Source organism: Labrus mixtus, chromosome 9, assembly GCF_963584025.1.
Source record: "Labrus mixtus chromosome 9, fLabMix1.1, whole genome shotgun sequence".
Taxonomy (NCBI): domain Eukaryota; kingdom Metazoa; phylum Chordata; class Actinopteri; order Labriformes; family Labridae; genus Labrus; species Labrus mixtus.
Window position 1 is genome coordinate 12,004,658 of NC_083620.1, and position 15,918 is coordinate 12,020,575.

At 41.2% G+C, this 15,918-nt stretch overlaps 40 non-coding genes across 40 annotated transcripts; all 40 read left to right on the forward strand.

Annotated features, from left to right (window-relative positions):
- The first annotated feature begins 360 nt into the window (after positions 1-360).
- trnaf-gaa (transfer RNA phenylalanine (anticodon GAA)) lies at positions 361-433 on the forward strand. The gene has a single exon. It is a non-coding gene; the product is annotated as a tRNA-Phe (tRNA).
- A 353-nt stretch (positions 434-786) lies between these two features.
- Positions 787-859, forward strand: trnaf-gaa (transfer RNA phenylalanine (anticodon GAA)). The gene has a single exon. It is a non-coding gene; the product is annotated as a tRNA-Phe (tRNA).
- A 176-nt stretch (positions 860-1,035) lies between these two features.
- trnaf-gaa (transfer RNA phenylalanine (anticodon GAA)) lies at positions 1,036-1,108 on the forward strand. The gene has a single exon. It is a non-coding gene; the product is annotated as a tRNA-Phe (tRNA).
- Positions 1,109-1,522: 414 nt separating this feature from the next.
- trnaf-gaa (transfer RNA phenylalanine (anticodon GAA)) lies at positions 1,523-1,595 on the forward strand. Its single transcript has one exon. It is a non-coding gene; the product is annotated as a tRNA-Phe (tRNA).
- A 414-nt stretch (positions 1,596-2,009) lies between these two features.
- Positions 2,010-2,082, forward strand: trnaf-gaa (transfer RNA phenylalanine (anticodon GAA)). The gene has a single exon. It is a non-coding gene; the product is annotated as a tRNA-Phe (tRNA).
- A 353-nt stretch (positions 2,083-2,435) lies between these two features.
- trnaf-gaa (transfer RNA phenylalanine (anticodon GAA)) lies at positions 2,436-2,508 on the forward strand. The gene has a single exon. It is a non-coding gene; the product is annotated as a tRNA-Phe (tRNA).
- A 176-nt stretch (positions 2,509-2,684) lies between these two features.
- trnaf-gaa (transfer RNA phenylalanine (anticodon GAA)) lies at positions 2,685-2,757 on the forward strand. Its single transcript has one exon. It is a non-coding gene; the product is annotated as a tRNA-Phe (tRNA).
- A 414-nt stretch (positions 2,758-3,171) lies between these two features.
- trnaf-gaa (transfer RNA phenylalanine (anticodon GAA)) lies at positions 3,172-3,244 on the forward strand. The gene has a single exon. It is a non-coding gene; the product is annotated as a tRNA-Phe (tRNA).
- Positions 3,245-3,658: 414 nt separating this feature from the next.
- trnaf-gaa (transfer RNA phenylalanine (anticodon GAA)) lies at positions 3,659-3,731 on the forward strand. The gene has a single exon. It is a non-coding gene; the product is annotated as a tRNA-Phe (tRNA).
- Positions 3,732-3,907: 176 nt separating this feature from the next.
- On the forward strand, positions 3,908-3,980 carry trnaf-gaa (transfer RNA phenylalanine (anticodon GAA)). The gene has a single exon. It is a non-coding gene; the product is annotated as a tRNA-Phe (tRNA).
- Positions 3,981-4,394: 414 nt separating this feature from the next.
- Positions 4,395-4,467, forward strand: trnaf-gaa (transfer RNA phenylalanine (anticodon GAA)). Its single transcript has one exon. It is a non-coding gene; the product is annotated as a tRNA-Phe (tRNA).
- A 353-nt stretch (positions 4,468-4,820) lies between these two features.
- trnaf-gaa (transfer RNA phenylalanine (anticodon GAA)) lies at positions 4,821-4,893 on the forward strand. Its single transcript has one exon. It is a non-coding gene; the product is annotated as a tRNA-Phe (tRNA).
- A 176-nt stretch (positions 4,894-5,069) lies between these two features.
- trnaf-gaa (transfer RNA phenylalanine (anticodon GAA)) lies at positions 5,070-5,142 on the forward strand. The gene has a single exon. It is a non-coding gene; the product is annotated as a tRNA-Phe (tRNA).
- A 414-nt stretch (positions 5,143-5,556) lies between these two features.
- On the forward strand, positions 5,557-5,629 carry trnaf-gaa (transfer RNA phenylalanine (anticodon GAA)). The gene has a single exon. It is a non-coding gene; the product is annotated as a tRNA-Phe (tRNA).
- A 176-nt stretch (positions 5,630-5,805) lies between these two features.
- Positions 5,806-5,878, forward strand: trnaf-gaa (transfer RNA phenylalanine (anticodon GAA)). Its single transcript has one exon. It is a non-coding gene; the product is annotated as a tRNA-Phe (tRNA).
- Positions 5,879-6,530: 652 nt separating this feature from the next.
- On the forward strand, positions 6,531-6,603 carry trnaf-gaa (transfer RNA phenylalanine (anticodon GAA)). Its single transcript has one exon. It is a non-coding gene; the product is annotated as a tRNA-Phe (tRNA).
- Positions 6,604-6,779: 176 nt separating this feature from the next.
- trnaf-gaa (transfer RNA phenylalanine (anticodon GAA)) lies at positions 6,780-6,852 on the forward strand. The gene has a single exon. It is a non-coding gene; the product is annotated as a tRNA-Phe (tRNA).
- Positions 6,853-7,266: 414 nt separating this feature from the next.
- Positions 7,267-7,339, forward strand: trnaf-gaa (transfer RNA phenylalanine (anticodon GAA)). The gene has a single exon. It is a non-coding gene; the product is annotated as a tRNA-Phe (tRNA).
- Positions 7,340-7,692: 353 nt separating this feature from the next.
- trnaf-gaa (transfer RNA phenylalanine (anticodon GAA)) lies at positions 7,693-7,765 on the forward strand. The gene has a single exon. It is a non-coding gene; the product is annotated as a tRNA-Phe (tRNA).
- A 176-nt stretch (positions 7,766-7,941) lies between these two features.
- trnaf-gaa (transfer RNA phenylalanine (anticodon GAA)) lies at positions 7,942-8,014 on the forward strand. Its single transcript has one exon. It is a non-coding gene; the product is annotated as a tRNA-Phe (tRNA).
- Positions 8,015-8,190: 176 nt separating this feature from the next.
- Positions 8,191-8,263, forward strand: trnaf-gaa (transfer RNA phenylalanine (anticodon GAA)). The gene has a single exon. It is a non-coding gene; the product is annotated as a tRNA-Phe (tRNA).
- Positions 8,264-8,616: 353 nt separating this feature from the next.
- On the forward strand, positions 8,617-8,689 carry trnaf-gaa (transfer RNA phenylalanine (anticodon GAA)). Its single transcript has one exon. It is a non-coding gene; the product is annotated as a tRNA-Phe (tRNA).
- A 353-nt stretch (positions 8,690-9,042) lies between these two features.
- trnaf-gaa (transfer RNA phenylalanine (anticodon GAA)) lies at positions 9,043-9,115 on the forward strand. The gene has a single exon. It is a non-coding gene; the product is annotated as a tRNA-Phe (tRNA).
- A 176-nt stretch (positions 9,116-9,291) lies between these two features.
- Positions 9,292-9,364, forward strand: trnaf-gaa (transfer RNA phenylalanine (anticodon GAA)). The gene has a single exon. It is a non-coding gene; the product is annotated as a tRNA-Phe (tRNA).
- A 414-nt stretch (positions 9,365-9,778) lies between these two features.
- Positions 9,779-9,851, forward strand: trnaf-gaa (transfer RNA phenylalanine (anticodon GAA)). The gene has a single exon. It is a non-coding gene; the product is annotated as a tRNA-Phe (tRNA).
- A 353-nt stretch (positions 9,852-10,204) lies between these two features.
- trnaf-gaa (transfer RNA phenylalanine (anticodon GAA)) lies at positions 10,205-10,277 on the forward strand. The gene has a single exon. It is a non-coding gene; the product is annotated as a tRNA-Phe (tRNA).
- Positions 10,278-10,453: 176 nt separating this feature from the next.
- trnaf-gaa (transfer RNA phenylalanine (anticodon GAA)) lies at positions 10,454-10,526 on the forward strand. Its single transcript has one exon. It is a non-coding gene; the product is annotated as a tRNA-Phe (tRNA).
- A 414-nt stretch (positions 10,527-10,940) lies between these two features.
- Positions 10,941-11,013, forward strand: trnaf-gaa (transfer RNA phenylalanine (anticodon GAA)). Its single transcript has one exon. It is a non-coding gene; the product is annotated as a tRNA-Phe (tRNA).
- Positions 11,014-11,366: 353 nt separating this feature from the next.
- Positions 11,367-11,439, forward strand: trnaf-gaa (transfer RNA phenylalanine (anticodon GAA)). The gene has a single exon. It is a non-coding gene; the product is annotated as a tRNA-Phe (tRNA).
- Positions 11,440-11,615: 176 nt separating this feature from the next.
- On the forward strand, positions 11,616-11,688 carry trnaf-gaa (transfer RNA phenylalanine (anticodon GAA)). Its single transcript has one exon. It is a non-coding gene; the product is annotated as a tRNA-Phe (tRNA).
- Positions 11,689-12,102: 414 nt separating this feature from the next.
- On the forward strand, positions 12,103-12,175 carry trnaf-gaa (transfer RNA phenylalanine (anticodon GAA)). The gene has a single exon. It is a non-coding gene; the product is annotated as a tRNA-Phe (tRNA).
- A 353-nt stretch (positions 12,176-12,528) lies between these two features.
- On the forward strand, positions 12,529-12,601 carry trnaf-gaa (transfer RNA phenylalanine (anticodon GAA)). Its single transcript has one exon. It is a non-coding gene; the product is annotated as a tRNA-Phe (tRNA).
- Positions 12,602-12,777: 176 nt separating this feature from the next.
- trnaf-gaa (transfer RNA phenylalanine (anticodon GAA)) lies at positions 12,778-12,850 on the forward strand. Its single transcript has one exon. It is a non-coding gene; the product is annotated as a tRNA-Phe (tRNA).
- A 414-nt stretch (positions 12,851-13,264) lies between these two features.
- trnaf-gaa (transfer RNA phenylalanine (anticodon GAA)) lies at positions 13,265-13,337 on the forward strand. Its single transcript has one exon. It is a non-coding gene; the product is annotated as a tRNA-Phe (tRNA).
- Positions 13,338-13,690: 353 nt separating this feature from the next.
- Positions 13,691-13,763, forward strand: trnaf-gaa (transfer RNA phenylalanine (anticodon GAA)). The gene has a single exon. It is a non-coding gene; the product is annotated as a tRNA-Phe (tRNA).
- Positions 13,764-13,939: 176 nt separating this feature from the next.
- Positions 13,940-14,012, forward strand: trnaf-gaa (transfer RNA phenylalanine (anticodon GAA)). Its single transcript has one exon. It is a non-coding gene; the product is annotated as a tRNA-Phe (tRNA).
- Positions 14,013-14,426: 414 nt separating this feature from the next.
- Positions 14,427-14,499, forward strand: trnaf-gaa (transfer RNA phenylalanine (anticodon GAA)). Its single transcript has one exon. It is a non-coding gene; the product is annotated as a tRNA-Phe (tRNA).
- Positions 14,500-14,852: 353 nt separating this feature from the next.
- On the forward strand, positions 14,853-14,925 carry trnaf-gaa (transfer RNA phenylalanine (anticodon GAA)). The gene has a single exon. It is a non-coding gene; the product is annotated as a tRNA-Phe (tRNA).
- Positions 14,926-15,101: 176 nt separating this feature from the next.
- On the forward strand, positions 15,102-15,174 carry trnaf-gaa (transfer RNA phenylalanine (anticodon GAA)). Its single transcript has one exon. It is a non-coding gene; the product is annotated as a tRNA-Phe (tRNA).
- Positions 15,175-15,588: 414 nt separating this feature from the next.
- Positions 15,589-15,661, forward strand: trnaf-gaa (transfer RNA phenylalanine (anticodon GAA)). Its single transcript has one exon. It is a non-coding gene; the product is annotated as a tRNA-Phe (tRNA).
- Positions 15,662-15,918: the final 257 nt, after the last annotated feature.

Here is a 15,918-nt window from a genome sequence, read left to right on the forward strand (position 1 = left end):
ATGATTTCTAAAATAGGAACCTTATCCATGATTCAGCAAAAACCTGTTTCTTCTCAATGTATTTTAATCATGAATATTGTGTTTGTCCACTGGTCCATTGCACCACTTTGTGCCGAAATAGCTCAGTTGGGAGAACGTCAGACAGAAGATCTGTAGGTCCCTGGTTCAATCCCGGGTTTCTGCAACCAATGGTACTTTGTTTGGGTGCACAACACCTTGATTTCAAGATCTCCTGACCAATTGTAGTAAATGATTTCTAAAATCCAAACCTTGTCCATGATTCAGCAAAAACCTGTTTCTTCTCAATGTATTTTACTCATGAATATTGTGTTTGTCCACTGGTCCAGTATACCTCTTTGTGCCGAAATAGCTCAGTTGGGAGAGCGTCAGACTGAAGATCTGAAGATCCCAGGTTCAATCCCGGGTTTCGGCAACAAATGGTACTTTGTTTGGGTGCACAACACCTTGATTTCAAGATCTCCTTACCAATTGTAGTAAATGATTTCTAAAATAGGAACCTTGTCCATGATTCAGCAAAAACCTGTTAATTCTTAATGTCTCACTTGGGAGAGCGTCAGACTGAAGATCTGAAGGTCCCTGGTTTTCTGCAACAAATGGTACTTTGTTTGGATGCACAACACCTTGATTTCAAGATCTCCTGACCAATTGTAGTAAATGATTTCTAAAATCCGGACCTTGTCCATGATTCAGCAAAAACCTGTTTCTTCTCAATGTATTTTACTCATGAATATTGTGTTTGTCCACTGGTCCAATACACCTGTTTGTGCCGAAATAGCTCAGTTGGGAGAGCGTCAGACTGAAGATCTGAAGGTCCCTGGTTCGATCCCGGGTTTCGGCAACCGATGGTACTTTGTTTGGGTGCACAACACCTTGATTTCAAGATCTCCTTACCAATTGTAGTAAATGATTTCTAAAATCCGAACCTTGTCCATGATTCAGCAAAAACCTGTTTCTTCTCAATTTATTTTACTCATGAATATTGTGTTTGTCCACTGGTCCAATAAACCTCTTTGTGCCGAAATAGCTCAGTTGGGAGAGCATCAGACTGAAGATCTGAAGGTCCCTGGTTCGATCCCGGGTTTCGGCAACAAATGGTACTTTGTTTGGGTGCACAACACCTTGAATTCAAGATCTCCTGACCAATTATAGTAAATGATTTCTGAAATAGGAACCTTGACCATGATTCAGCAAGAACCTGTTAATTCTCAATGTCTTTTACTCATGAATATTGTGTTTGTCCACTGGTCCAGTATTCCTCTTTGTGCCGAAATAGCTCAGTTGGGAGAGCGTCAGACTGAAGATCTGAAGGTCCCTGGTTTTCTGCAACAAATGGTACTTTGTTTGGATGCACAACACCTTGATTTCAAGATCTCCTGACCAATTGTAGTAAATGATTTCTAAAATCCGGACCTTGTCCATGATTCAGCAAAAACCTGTTTCTTCTCAATGTATTTTACTCATGAATATTGTGTTTGTCCACTGGTCCAGTACACCACTTTGTGCCGAAATAGCTCAGTTGGGAGAGCGTCAGACTGAAGATCTGAAGGTCCCTGGTTCGATCCCGGGTTTCGGCAACCGATGGTACTTTGTTTGGGTGCACAACACCTTGATTTCAAGATCTCCTGACCAATTATAGTAAATGATTTCTGAAATAGGAACCTTGACCATGATTCAGCAAGAACCTGTTAATTCTCAATGTCTTTTACTCATCAATATTGTGTTTGTCCACTGGTCCAGTATTCCTCTTTGTGCCGAAATAGCTCAGTTGGGAGAGCGTCAGACTGAAGATCTGAAGGTCCCTGGTTTTCTGCAACAAATGGTACTTTGTTTGGATGCACAACACCTTGATTTCAAGATCTCCTGACCAATTGTAGTAAATGATTTCTAAAATCCGGACCTTGTCCATGATTCAGCAAAAACCTGTTTCTTCTCAATGTATTTTACTCATGAATATTGTGTTTGTCCACTGGTCCAGTATACCTCTTTGTGCCGAAATAGCTCAGTTGGGAGAGCGTCAGACTGAAGATCTGAAGATCCCAGGTTCAATCCCGGGTTTCGGCAACAAATGGTACTTTGTTTGGGTGCACAACACCTTGATTTCAAGATCTCCTTACCAATTGTAGTAAATGATTTCTAAAATAGGAACCTTGTCCATGATTCAGCAAAAACCTGTTAATTCTTAATGTCTCACTTGGGAGAGCGTCAGACTGAAGATCTGAAGGTCCCTGGTTTTCTGCAACAAATGGTACTTTGTTTGGATGCACAACACCTTGATTTCAAGATCTCCTGACCAATTGTAGTAAATGATTTCTAAAATCCGGACCTTGTCCATGATTCAGCAAAAACCTGTTTCTTCTCAATGTATTTTACTCATGAATATTGTGTTTGTCCACTGGTCCAATACACCTGTTTGTGCCGAAATAGCTCAGTTGGGAGAGCGTCAGACTGAAGATCTGAAGGTCCCTGGTTCGATCCCGGGTTTCGGCAACCGATGGTACTTTGTTTGGGTGCACAACACCTTGATTTCAAGATCTCCTTACCAATTGTAGTAAATGATTTCTAAAATCCGAACCTTGTCCATGATTCAGCAAAAACCTGTTTCTTCTCAATTTATTTTACTCATGAATATTGTGTTTGTCCACTGGTCCAATAAACCTCTTTGTGCCGAAATAGCTCAGTTGGGAGAGCGTCAGACTGAAGATCTGAAGGTCCCTGGTTCGATCCCGGGTTTCGGCAACAAATGGTACTTTGTTTGGGTGCACAACACCTTGAATTCAAGATCTCCTGACCAATTATAGTAAATGATTTCTGAAATAGGAACCTTGACCATGATTCAGCAAGAACCTGTTAATTCTCAATGTCTTTTACTCATGAATATTGTGTTTGTCCACTGGTCCAGTATTCCTCTTTGTGCCGAAATAGCTCAGTTGGGAGAGCGTCAGACTGAAGATCTGAAGGTCCCTGGTTTTCTGCAACAAATGGTACTTTGTTTGGATGCACAACACCTTGATTTCAAGATCTCCTGACCAATTGTAGTAAATGATTTCTAAAATCCGGACCTTGTCCATGATTCAGCAAAAACCTGTTTCTTCTCAATGTATTTTACTCATGAATATTGTGTTTGTCCACTGGTCCAGTACACCACTTTGTGCCGAAATAGCTCAGTTGGGAGAGCGTCAGACTGAAGATCTGAAGGTCCCTGGTTCGATCCCGGGTTTCGGCAACCGATGGTACTTTGTTTGGGTGCACAACACCTTGATTTCAAGATCTCCTGACCAATTATAGTAAATGATTTCTGAAATAGGAACCTTGACCATGATTCAGCAAGAACCTGTTAATTCTCAATGTCTTTTACTCATGAATATTGTGTTTGTCCACTGGTCCAGTATTCCTCTTTGTGCCGAAATAGCTCAGTTGGGAGAGCGTCAGACTGAAGATCTGAAGGTCCCTGGTTTTCTGCAACAAATGGTACTTTGTTTGGATGCACAACACCTTGATTTCAAGATCTCCTGACCAATTGTAGTAAATGATTTCTAAAATCCGGACCTTGTCCATGATTCAGCAAAAACCTGTTTCTTCTCAATGTATTTTACTCATGAATATTGTGTTTGTCCACTGGTCCAATACACCTGTTTGTGCCGAAATAGCTCAGTTGGGAGAGCGTCAGACTGAAGATCTGAAGGTCCCTGGTTCGATCCCGGGTTTCGGCAACCGATGGTACTTTGTTTGGGTGCACAACACCTTGATTTCAAGATCTCCTTACCAATTGTAGTAAATGATTTCTAAAATCCGAACCTTGTCCATGATTCAGCAAAAACCTGTTTCTTCTCAATTTATTTTACTCATGAATATTGTGTTTGTCCACTGGTCCAATAAACCTCTTTGTGCCGAAATAGCTCAGTTGGGAGAGCGTCAGACTGAAGATCTGAAGGTCCCTGGTTCGATCCCGGGTTTCGGCAACAAATGGTACTTTGTTTGGGTGCACAACACCTTGAATTCAAGATCTCCTGACCAATTATAGTAAATGATTTCTGAAATAGGAACCTTGACCATGATTCAGCAAGAACCTGTTAATTCTCAATGTCTTTTACTCATGAATATTGTGTTTGTCCACTGGTCCAGTATTCCTCTTTGTGCCGAAATAGCTCAGTTGGGAGAGCGTCAGACTGAAGATCTGAAGGTCCCTGGTTTTCTGCAACAAATGGTACTTTGTTTGGATGCACAACACCTTGATTTCAAGATCTCCTGACCAATTGTAGTAAATGATTTCTAAAATCCGGACCTTGTCCATGATTCAGCAAAAACCTGTTTCTTCTCAATGTATTTTACTCATGAATATTGTGTTTGTCCACTGGTCCAGTACACCACTTTGTGCCGAAATAGCTCAGTTGGGAGAGCGTCAGACTGAAGATCTGAAGGTCCCTTGTTCGATCCCGGGTTTTGGCAACCAATGGTACTTTGTTTGGTTGCACAACACCTTGATTTCAAGATCTCCTTACCAATTGTAGTAAATGATTTCTAAAATAGGAACCTTGTCCATGATTCAGCAAAAACCTGTTAATTCTTAATGTCTCAGTTGGGAGAGCGTCAGACTGAAGATCTGAAGGTCCCTGGTTTTCTGCAACAAATGGTACTTTGTTTGGATGCACAACACCTTGATTTCAAGATCTCCTGACCAATTGTAGTAAATGATTTCTAAAATCCGGACCTTGTCCATGATTCAGCAAAAACCTGTTTCTTCTCAATGTATTTTACTCATGAATATTGTGTTTGTCCACTGGTCCAATACACCTGTTTGTGCCGAAATAGCTCAGTTGGGAGAGCGTCAGACTGAAGATCTGAAGGTCCCTGGTTCGATCCCGGTTTTCGGCAACCGATGGTACTTTGTTTGGGTGCACAACACCTTGATTTCAAGATCTCCTTACCAATTGTAGTAAATGATTTCTAAAATCCGAACCTTGTCCATGATTCAGCAAAAACCTGTTTCTTCTCAATGTATTTTACTCATGAATATTGTGTTTGTCCACTGGTCCAGTACACCACTTTGTGCCGAAATAGCTCAGTTGGGAGAGCGTCAGACTGAAGATCTGAAGGTCCCTGGTTCGATCCCGGGTTTCGGCAACCGATGGTACTTTGTTTGGGTGCACAACACCTTGATTTCAAGATCTCCTGACCAATTATAGTAAATGATTTCTGAAATAGGAACCTTGACCATGATTCAGCAAGAACCTGTTAATTCTCAATGTCTTTTACTCATGAATATTGTGTTTGTCCACTGGTCCAGTATTCCTCTTTGTGCCGAAATAGCTCAGTTGGGAGAGCGTCAGACTGAAGATCTGAAGGTCCCTGGTTTTCTGCAACAAATGGTACTTTGTTTGGATGCACAACACCTTGATTTCAAGATCTCCTGACCAATTGTAGTAAATGATTTCTAAAATCCGGACCTTGTCCATGATTCAGCAAAAACCTGTTTCTTCTCAATGTATTTTACTCATGAATATTGTGTTTGTCCACTGGTCCAATACACCTGTTTGTGCCGAAATAGCTCAGTTGGGAGAGCGTCAGACTGAAGATCTGAAGGTCCCTGGTTCGATCCCGGGTTTCGGCAACCGATGGTACTTTGTTTGGGTGCACAACACCTTGATTTCAAGATCTCCTTACCAATTGTAGTAAATGATTTCTAAAATCCGAACCTTGTCCATGATTCAGCAAAAACCTGTTTCTTCTCAATTTATTTTACTCATGAATATTGTGTTTGTCCACTGGTCCAATAAACCTCTTTGTGCCGAAATAGCTCAGTTGGGAGAGCGTCAGACTGAAGATCTGAAGGTCCCTGGTTCGATCCCGGGTTTCGGCAACAAATGGTACTTTGTTTGGGTGCACAACACCTTGAATTCAAGATCTCCTGACCAATTATAGTAAATGATTTCTGAAATAGGAACCTTGACCATGATTCAGCAAGAACCTGTTAATTCTCAATGTCTTTTACTCATGAATATTGTGTTTGTCCACTGGTCCAGTATTCCTCTTTGTGCCGAAATAGCTCAGTTGGGAGAGCGTCAGACTGAAGATCTGAAGGTCCCTGGTTTTCTGCAACAAATGGTACTTTGTTTGGATGCACAACACCTTGATTTCAAGATCTCCTGACCAATTGTAGTAAATGATTTCTAAAATCCGGACCTTGTCCATGATTCAGCAAAAACCTGTTTCTTCTCAATGTATTTTACTCATGAATATTGTGTTTGTCCACTGGTCCAGTACACCACTTTGTGCCGAAATAGCTCAGTTGGGAGAGCGTCAGACTGAAGATCTGAAGATCCCGGGTTTTCTGCAACAAATGGTACTTTGATTGGATGCACAACACCTTGATTTCAAGATCTCCTGACCAATTGTAGTAAATGATTTCTAAAATAGGAACCTTATCCATGATTCAGCAAAAACCTGTTTCTTCTCAATGTATTTTAATCATGAATATTGTGTTTGTCCACTGGTCCATTGCACCACTTTGTGCCGAAATAGCTCAGTTGGGAGAGCGTCAGACTGAAGATCTGAAGGTCCCTGGTTCGATCCCGGGTTTCGGCAACAAATGGTACTTTGTTTGGGTGCACAACACCTTGAATTCAAGATCTCCTGACCAATTATAGTAAATGATTTCTGAAATAGGAACCTTGACCATGATTCAGCAAGAACCTGTTAATTCTCAATGTCTTTTACTCATGAATATTGTGTTTGTCCACTGGTCCAGTATTCCTCTTTGTGCCGAAATAGCTCAGTTGGGAGAGCGTCAGACTGAAGATCTGAAGGTCCCTGGTTTGATCCCGGGTTTCGGCAACAAATGGTACTTTGTTTGGGTGCACAACACCTTGAATTCAAGATCTCCTGACCAATTATAGTAAATGATTTCTGAAATAGGAACCTTGACCATGATTCAGCAAGAACCTGTTAATTCTCAATGTCTTTTACTCATGAATATTGTGTTTGTCCACTGGTCCAGTATTCCTCTTTGTGCCGAAATAGCTCAGTTGGGAGAGCGTCAGACTGAAGATCTGAAGGTCCCTGGTTTTCTGCAACAAATGGTACTTTGTTTGGATGCACAACACCTTGATTTCAAGATCTCCTGACCAATTGTAGTAAATGATTTCTAAAATCCGGACCTTGTCCATGATTCAGCAAAAACCTGTTTCTTCTCAATGTATTTTACTCATGAATATTGTGTTTGTCCACTGGTCCAGTACACCACTTTGTGCCGAAATAGCTCAGTTGGGAGAGCGTCAGACTGAAGATCTGAAGGTCCCTTGTTCGATCCCGGGTTTCGGCAACCAATGGTACTTTGTTTGGGTGCACAACACCTTGATTTCAAGATCTCCTTACCAATTGTAGTAAATGATTTCTAAAATAGGAACCTTGTCCATGATTCACCAAAAACCTGTTAATTCTTAATGTCTCACTTGGGAGAGCGTCAGACTGAAGATCTGAAGGTCCCTGGTTTTCTGCAACAAATGGTACTTTGTTTGGATGCACAACACCTTGATTTCAAGATCTCCTGACCAATTGTAGTAAATGATTTCTAAAATCCGGACCTTGTCCATGATTCAGCAAAAACCTGTTTCTTCTCAATGTATTTTACTCATGAATATTGTGTTTGTCCACTGGTCCAATACACCTGTTTGTGCCGAAATAGCTCAGTTGGGAGAGCGTCAGACTGAAGATCTGAAGGTCCCTGGTTCGATCCCGGGTTTCGGCAACCGATGGTACTTTGTTTGGGTGCACAACACCTTGATTTCAAGATCTCCTTACCAATTGTAGTAAATGATTTCTAAAATCCGAACCTTGTCCATGATTCAGCAAAAACCTGTTTCTTCTCAATTTATTTTACTCATGAATATTGTGTTTGTCCACTGGTCCAATAAACCTCTTTGTGCCGAAATAGCTCAGTTGGGAGAGCGTCAGACTGAAGATCTGAAGGTCCCTGGTTCAATCCCGGGTTTCGGCAACAAATGGTACTTTGTTTGGGTGCACAACACCTTGAATTCAAGATCTCCTGACCAATTATAGTAAATGATTTCTGAAATAGGAACCTTGACCATGATTCAGCAAGAACCTGTTAATTCTCAATGTCTTTTACTCATGAATATTGTGTTTGTCCACTGGTCCAGTATTCCTCTTTGTGCCGAAATAGCTCAGTTGGGAGAGCGTCAGACTGAAGATCTGAAGATCCCAGGTTCGATCCCGGGTTTCGGCAACAAATGGTACTTTGTTTGGGTGCACAACACCTTGATTTCAAGATCTCCTTACCAATTGTAGTAAATGATTTCTAAAATAGGAACCTTGTCCATGATTCAGCAAAAACCTGTTAATTCTTAATGTCTCACTTGGGAGAGCGTCAGACTGAAGATCTGAAGGTCCCTGGTTTTCTGCAACAAATGGTACTTTGTTTGGATGCACAACACCTTGATTTCAAGATCTCCTGACCAATTGTAGTAAATGATTTCTAAAATCCAGACCTTGTCCATGATTCAGCAAAAACCTGTTTCTTCTCAATGTATTTTACTCATGAATATTGTGTTTGTCCACTGGTCCAGTACACCACTTTGTGCCGAAATAGCTCAGTTGGGAGAGCGTCAGACTGAAGATCTGAAGGTCCCTTGTTCGATCCCGGGTTTCGGCAACCAATGGTACTTTGTTTGGGTGCACAACACCTTGATTTCAAGATCTCCTTACCAATTGTAGTAAATGATTTCTAAAATAGGAACCTTGTCCATGATTCACCAAAAACCTGTTAATTCTTAATGTCTCACTTGGGAGAGCGTCAGACTGAAGATCTGAAGGTCCCTGGTTTTCTGCAACAAATGGTACTTTGTTTGGATGCACAACACCTTGATTTCAAGATCTCCTGACCAATTGTAGTAAATGATTTCTAAAATCCGGACCTTGTCCACGATTCAGCAAAAACCTGTTTCTTCTCAATGTATTTTACTCATGAATATTGTGTTTGTCCACTGGTCCAATACACCTGTTTGTGCCGAAATAGCTCAGTTGGGAGAGCGTCAGACTGAAGATCTGAAGGTCCCTGGTTCGATCCCGGGTTTCGGCAACCGATGGTACTTTGTTTGGGTGCACAACACCTTGATTTCAAGATCTCCTTACCAATTGTAGTAAATGATTTCTAAAATCCGAACCTTGTCCATGATTCAGCAAAAACCTGTTTCTTCTCAATTTATTTTACTCATGAATATTGTGTTTGTCCACTGGTCCAATAAACCTCTTTGTGCCGAAATAGCTCAGTTGGGAGAGTGTCAGACTGAAGATCTGAAGGTCCCTGGTTCGATCCCGGGTTTCGGCAACAAATGGTACTTTGTTTGGGTGCACAACACCTTGAATTCAAGATCTCCTGACCAATTATAGTAAATGATTTCTGAAATAGGAACCTTGACCATGATTCAGCAAGAACCTGTTAATTCTCAATGTCTTTTACTCATGAATATTGTGTTTGTCCACTGGTCCAGTATTCCTCTTTGTGCCGAAATAGCTCAGTTGGGAGAGCGTCAGACTGAAGATCTGAAGGTCCCTGGTTTTCTGCAACAAATGGTACTTTGTTTGGATGCACAACACCTTGATTTCAAGATCTCCTGACCAATTGTAGTAAATGATTTCTAAAATCCGGACCTTGTCCATGATTCAGCAAAAACCTGTTTCTTCTCAATGTATTTTACTCATGAATATTGTGTTTGTCCACTGGTCCAGTACACCACTTTGTGCCGAAATAGCTCAGTTGGGAGAGCGTCAGACTGAAGATCTGAAGGTCCCTTGTTCGATCCCGGGTTTCGGCAACCAATGGTACTTTGTTTGGGTGCACAACACCTTGATTTCAAGATCTCCTTACCAATTGTAGTAAATGATTTCTAAAATAGGAACCTTGTCCATGATTCAGCAAAAACCTGTTAATTCTTAATGTCTCAGTTGGGAGAGCGTCAGACTGAAGATCTGAAGGTCCCTGGTTTTCTGCAACAAATGGTACTTTGTTTGGATGCACAACACCTTGATTTCAAGATCTCCTGACCAATTGTAGTAAATGATTTCTAAAATCCGGACCTTGTCCATGATTCAGCAAAAACCTGTTTCTTCTCAATGTATTTTACTCATGAATATTGTGTTTGTCCACTGGTCCAATACACCTGTTTGTGCCGAAATAGCTCAGTTGGGAGAGCGTCAGACTGAAGATCTGAAGGTCCCTGGTTCGATCCCGGGTTTCGGCAACCGATGGTACTTTGTTTGGGTGCACAACACCTTGATTTCAAGATCTCCTTACCAATTGTAGTAAATGATTTCTAAAATCCGGACCTTGTCCATGATTCAGCAAAAACCTGTTTCTTCTCAATTTATTTTACTCATGAATATTGTGTTTGTCCACTGGTCCAATAAACCTCTTTGTGCCGAAATAGCTCAGTTGGGAGAGCGTCAGACTGAAGATCTGAAGGTCCCTGGTTCGATCCCGGGTTTCGGCAACAAATGGTACTTTGTTTGGGTGGACAACACCTTGAATTCAAGATCTCCTGACCAATTATAGTAAATGGTTTCTGAAATAGGAACCTTGACCATGATTCAGCAAGAACCTGTTAATTCTCAATGTTTTTTACTCATGAATATTGTGTTTGTCCACTGGTCCAGTATTCCTCTTTGTGCCGAAATAGCTCAGTTGGGAGAGCGTCAGACTGAAGATCTGAAGATCCCTGGTTTTCTGCAACAAATGGTACTTTGTTTGGATGCACAACACCTTGATTTCAAGATCTCCTGACCAATTGTAGTAAATGATTTCTAAAATCCAGACCTTGTCCATGATTCAGCAAAAACCTGTTTCTTCTCAATGTATTTTACTCATGAATATTGTGTTTGTCCACTGGTCCAGTACACCACTTTGTGCCGAAATAGCTCAGTTGGGAGAGCGTCAGACTGAAGATCTGAAGGTCCCTTGTTCGATCCCGGGTTTCGGCAACCAATGGTACCTTGTTTGGGTGCACAACACCTTGATTTCAAGATCTCCTTACCAATTGTAGTAAATGATTTCTAAAATAGGAACCTTGTCCATGATTCACCAAAAACCTGTTAATTCTTAATGTCTCACTTGGGAGAGCGTCAGACTGAAGATCTGAAGGTCCCTGGTTTTCTGCAACAAATGGTACTTTGTTTGGATGCACAACACCTTGATTTCAAGATCTCCTGACCAATTGTAGTAAATGATTTCTAAAATCCGGACCTTGTCCATGATTCAGCAAAAACCTGTTTCTTCTCAATGTATTTTACTCATGAATATTGTGTTTGTCCACTGGTCCAATACACCTGTTTGTGCCGAAATAGCTCAGTTGGGAGAGCGTCAGACTGAAGATCTGAAGGTCCCTGGTTCGATCCCGGGTTTCGGCAACCGATGGTACTTTGTTTGGGTGCACAACACCTTGATTTCAAGATCTCCTTACCAATTGTAGTAAATGATTTCTAAAATCCGGACCTTGTCCATGATTCAGCAAAAACCTGTTTCTTCTCAATTTATTTTACTCATGAATATTGTGTTTGTCCACTGGTCCAATAAACCTCTTTGTGCCGAAATAGCTCAGTTGGGAGAGCGTCAGACTGAAGATCTGAAGGTCCCTGGTTCAATCCCGGGTTTCGGCAACAAATGGTACTTTGTTTGGGTGGACAACACCTTGAATTCAAGATCTCCTGACCAATTATAGTAAATGGTTTCTGAAATAGGAACCTTGACCATGATTCAGCAAGAACCTGTTAATTCTCAATTTTTTTTACTCATGAATATTGTGTTTGTCCACTGGTCCAGTATTCCTCTTTGTGCCGAAATAGCTCAGTTGGGAGAGCGTCAGACTGAAGATCTGAAGATCCCTGGTTTTCTGCAACAAATGGTACTTTGTTTGGATGCACAACACCTTGATTTCAAGATCTCCTGACCAATTGTAGTAAATGATTTCTAAAATCCAGACCTTGTCCATGATTCAGCAAAAACCTGTTTCTTCTCAATGTATTTTACTCATGAATATTGTGTTTGTCCACTGGTCCAGTACACCACTTTGTGCCGAAATAGCTCAGTTGGGAGAGCGTCAGACTGAAGATCTGAAGGTCCCTTGTTCGATCCCGGGTTTCGGCAACCAATGGTACTTTGTTTGGGTGCACAACACCTTGATTTCAAGATCTCCTTACCAATTGTAGTAAATGATTTCTAAAATAGGAACCTTGTCCATGATTCACCAAAAACCTGTTAATTCTTAATGTCTCACTTGGGAGAGCGTCAGACTGAAGATCTGAAGGTCCCTGGTTTTCTGCAACAAATGGTACTTTGTTTGGATGCACAACACCTTGATTTCAAGATCTCCTGACCAATTGTAGTAAATGATTTCTAAAATCCGGACCTTGTCCATGATTCAGCAAAAACCTGTTTCTTCTCAATGTATTTTACTCATGAATATTGTGTTTGTCCACTGGTCCAATACACCTGTTTGTGCCGAAATAGCTCAGTTGGGAGAGCGTCAGACTGAAGATCTGAAGGTCCCTGGTTCGATCCCGGGTTTCGGCAACCGATGGTACTTTGTTTGGGTGCACAACACCTTGATTTCAAGATCTCCTTACCAATTGTAGTAAATGATTTCTAAAATCCGAACCTTGTCCATGATTCAGCAAAAACCTGTTTCTTCTCAATTTATTTTACTCATGAATATTGTGTTTGTCCACTGGTCCAATAAACCTCTTTGTGCCGAAATAGCTCAGTTGGGAGAGCGTCAGACTGAAGATCTGAAGGTCCCTGGTTCGATCCCGGGTTTTGGCAACAAATGGTACTTTGTTTGGGTGCACAACACCTTGAATTCAAGATCTCCTGACCAATTATAGTAAATGATTTCTGAAATAGGAACCTTGACCATGATTCAGCAAGAACCTGTTAATTCTCAATGTCTTTTACTCATGAATATTGTGTTTGTCCACTGGTCCAGTATTCCTCTTTGTGCCGAAATAGCTCAGTTGGGAGAGCGTCAGACTGAAGATCTGAAGGTCCCTGGTTTTCTGCAACAAATGGTACTTTGTTTGGATGCACAACACCTTGATTTCAAGATCTCCTGACCAATTGTAGTAAATGATTTCTAAAATCCGGACCTTGTCCATGATTCAGCAAAAACCTGTTTCTTCTCAATGTATTTTACTCATGAATATTGTGTTTGTCCACTGGTCCAGTACACCACTTTGTGCCGAAATAGCTCAGTTGGGAGAGCGTCAGACTGAAGATCTGAAGGTCCCTTGTTCGATCCCGGGTTTCGGCAACCAATGGTACTTTGTTTGGGTGCACAACACCTTGATTTCAAGATCTCCTTACCAATTGTAGTAAATGATTTCTAAAATAGGAACCTTGTCCATGATTCACCAAAAACCTGTTAATTCTTAATGTCTCACTTGGGAGAGCGTCAGACTGAAGATCTGAAGGTCCCTGGTTTTCTGCAACAAATGGTACTTTGTTTGGATGCACAACACCTTGATTTCAAGATCTCCTGACCAATTGTAGTAAATGATTTCTAAAATCCGGACCTTGTCCATGATTCAGCAAAAACCTGTTTCTTCTCAATGTATTTTACTCATGAATATTGTGTTTGTCCACTGGTCCAATACACCTGTTTGTGCCGAAATAGCTCAGTTGGGAGAGCGTCAGACTGAAGATCTGAAGGTCCCTGGTTCGATCCCGGGTTTCGGCAACCGATGGTACTTTGTTTGGGTGCACAACACCTTGATTTCAAGATCTCCTTACCAATTGTAGTAAATGATTTCTAAAATCCGGACCTTGTCCATGATTCAGCAAAAACCTGTTTCTTCTCAATTTATTTTACTCATGAATATTGTGTTTGTCCACTGGTCCAATAAACCTCTTTGTGCCGAAATAGCTCAGTTGGGAGAGCGTCAGACTGAAGATCTGAAGGTCCCTGGTTCGATCCCGGGTTTCGGCAACAAATGGTACTTTGTTTGGGTGGACAACACCTTGAATTCAAGATCTCCTGACCAATTATAGTAAATGATTTCTGAAATAGGAACCTTGACCATGATTCAGCAAGAACCTGTTAATTCTCAATGTCTTTTACTCATGAATATTGTGTTTGTCCACTGGTCCAGTATTCCTCTTTGTGCCGAAATAGCTCAGTTGGGAGAGCGTCAGACTGAAGATCTGAAGGTCCCTGGTTTTCTGCAACAAATGGTACTTTGTTTGGATGCACAACACCTTGATTTCAAGATCTCCTGACCAATTGTAGTAAATGATTTCTAAAATCCGGACCTTGTCCATGATTCAGCAAAAACCTGTTTCTTCTCAATGTATTTTACTCATGAATATTGTGTTTGTCCACTGGTCCAGTACACCACTTTGTGCCGAAATAGCTCAGTTGGGAGAGCGTCAGACTGAAGATCTGAAGGTCCCTTGTTCGATCCCGGGTTTCGGCAACCAATGGTACTTTGTTTGGGTGCACAACACCTTGATTTCAAGATCTCCTTACCAATTGTAGTAAATGATTTCTAAAATAGGAACCTTGTCCATGATTCAGCAAAAACCTGTTAATTCTTAATGTCTCAGTTGGGAGAGCGTCAGACTGAAGATCTGAAGGTCCCTGGTTTTCTGCAACAAATGGTACTTTGTTTGGATGCACAACACCTTGATTTCAAGATCTCCTGACCAATTGTAGTAAATGATTTCTAAAATCCGGACCTTGTCCATGATTCAGCAAAAACCTGTTTCTTCTCAATGTATTTTACTCATGAATATTGTGTTTGTCCACTGGTCCAATACACCTGTTTGTGCCGAAATAGCTCAGTTGGGAGAGCGTCAGACTGAAGATCTGAAGGTCCCTGGTTCGATCCCGGGTTTCGGCAACCGATGGTACTTTGTTTGGGTGCACAACACCTTGATTTCAAGATCTCCTTACCAATTGTAGTAAATGATTTCTAAAATCCGGACCTTGTCCATGATTCAGCAAAAACCTGTTTCTTCTCAATTTATTTTACTCATGAATATTGTGTTTGTCCACTGGTCCAATAAACTTCTTTGTGCCGAAATAGCTCAGTTGGGAGAGCGTCAGACTGAAGATCTGAAGGTCCCTGGTTCGATCCCGGGTTTCGGCAACAAATGGTACTTTGTTTGGGTGGACAACACCTTGAATTCAAGATCTCCTGACCAATTATAGTAAATGGTTTCTGAAATAGGAACCTTGACCATGATTCAGCAAGAACCTGTTAATTCTCAATGTTTTTTACTCATGAATATTGTGTTTGTCCACTGGTCCAGTATTCCTCTTTGTGCCGAAATAGCTCAGTTGGGAGAGCGTCAGACTGAAGATCTGAAGATCCCTGGTTTTCTGCAACAAATGGTACTTTGTTTGGATGCACAACACCTTGATTTCAAGATCTCCTGACCAATTGTAGTAAATGATTTCTAAAATCCAGACCTTGTCCATGATTCAGCAAAAACCTGTTTCTTCTCAATGTATTTTACTCATGAATATTGTGTTTGTCCACTGGTCCAGTACACCACTTTGTGCCGAAATAGCTCAGTTGGGAGAGCGTCAGACTGAAGATCTGAAGGTCCCTTGTTCGATCCCGGGTTTCGGCAACCAATGGTACTTTGTTTGGGTGCACAACACCTTGATTTCAAGATCTCCTTACCAATTGTAGTAAATGATTTCTAAAATAGGAACCTTGTCCATGATTCAGCAAAAACCTGTTAATTCTTAATGTCTCAGTTGGGAGAGCGTCAGACTGAAGATCTGAAGGTCCCTGGTTTTCTGCAACAAATGGTACTTTGTTTGGATGCACAACACCTTGATTTCAAGATCTCCTGACCAATTGTAGTAAATGATTTCTAAAATC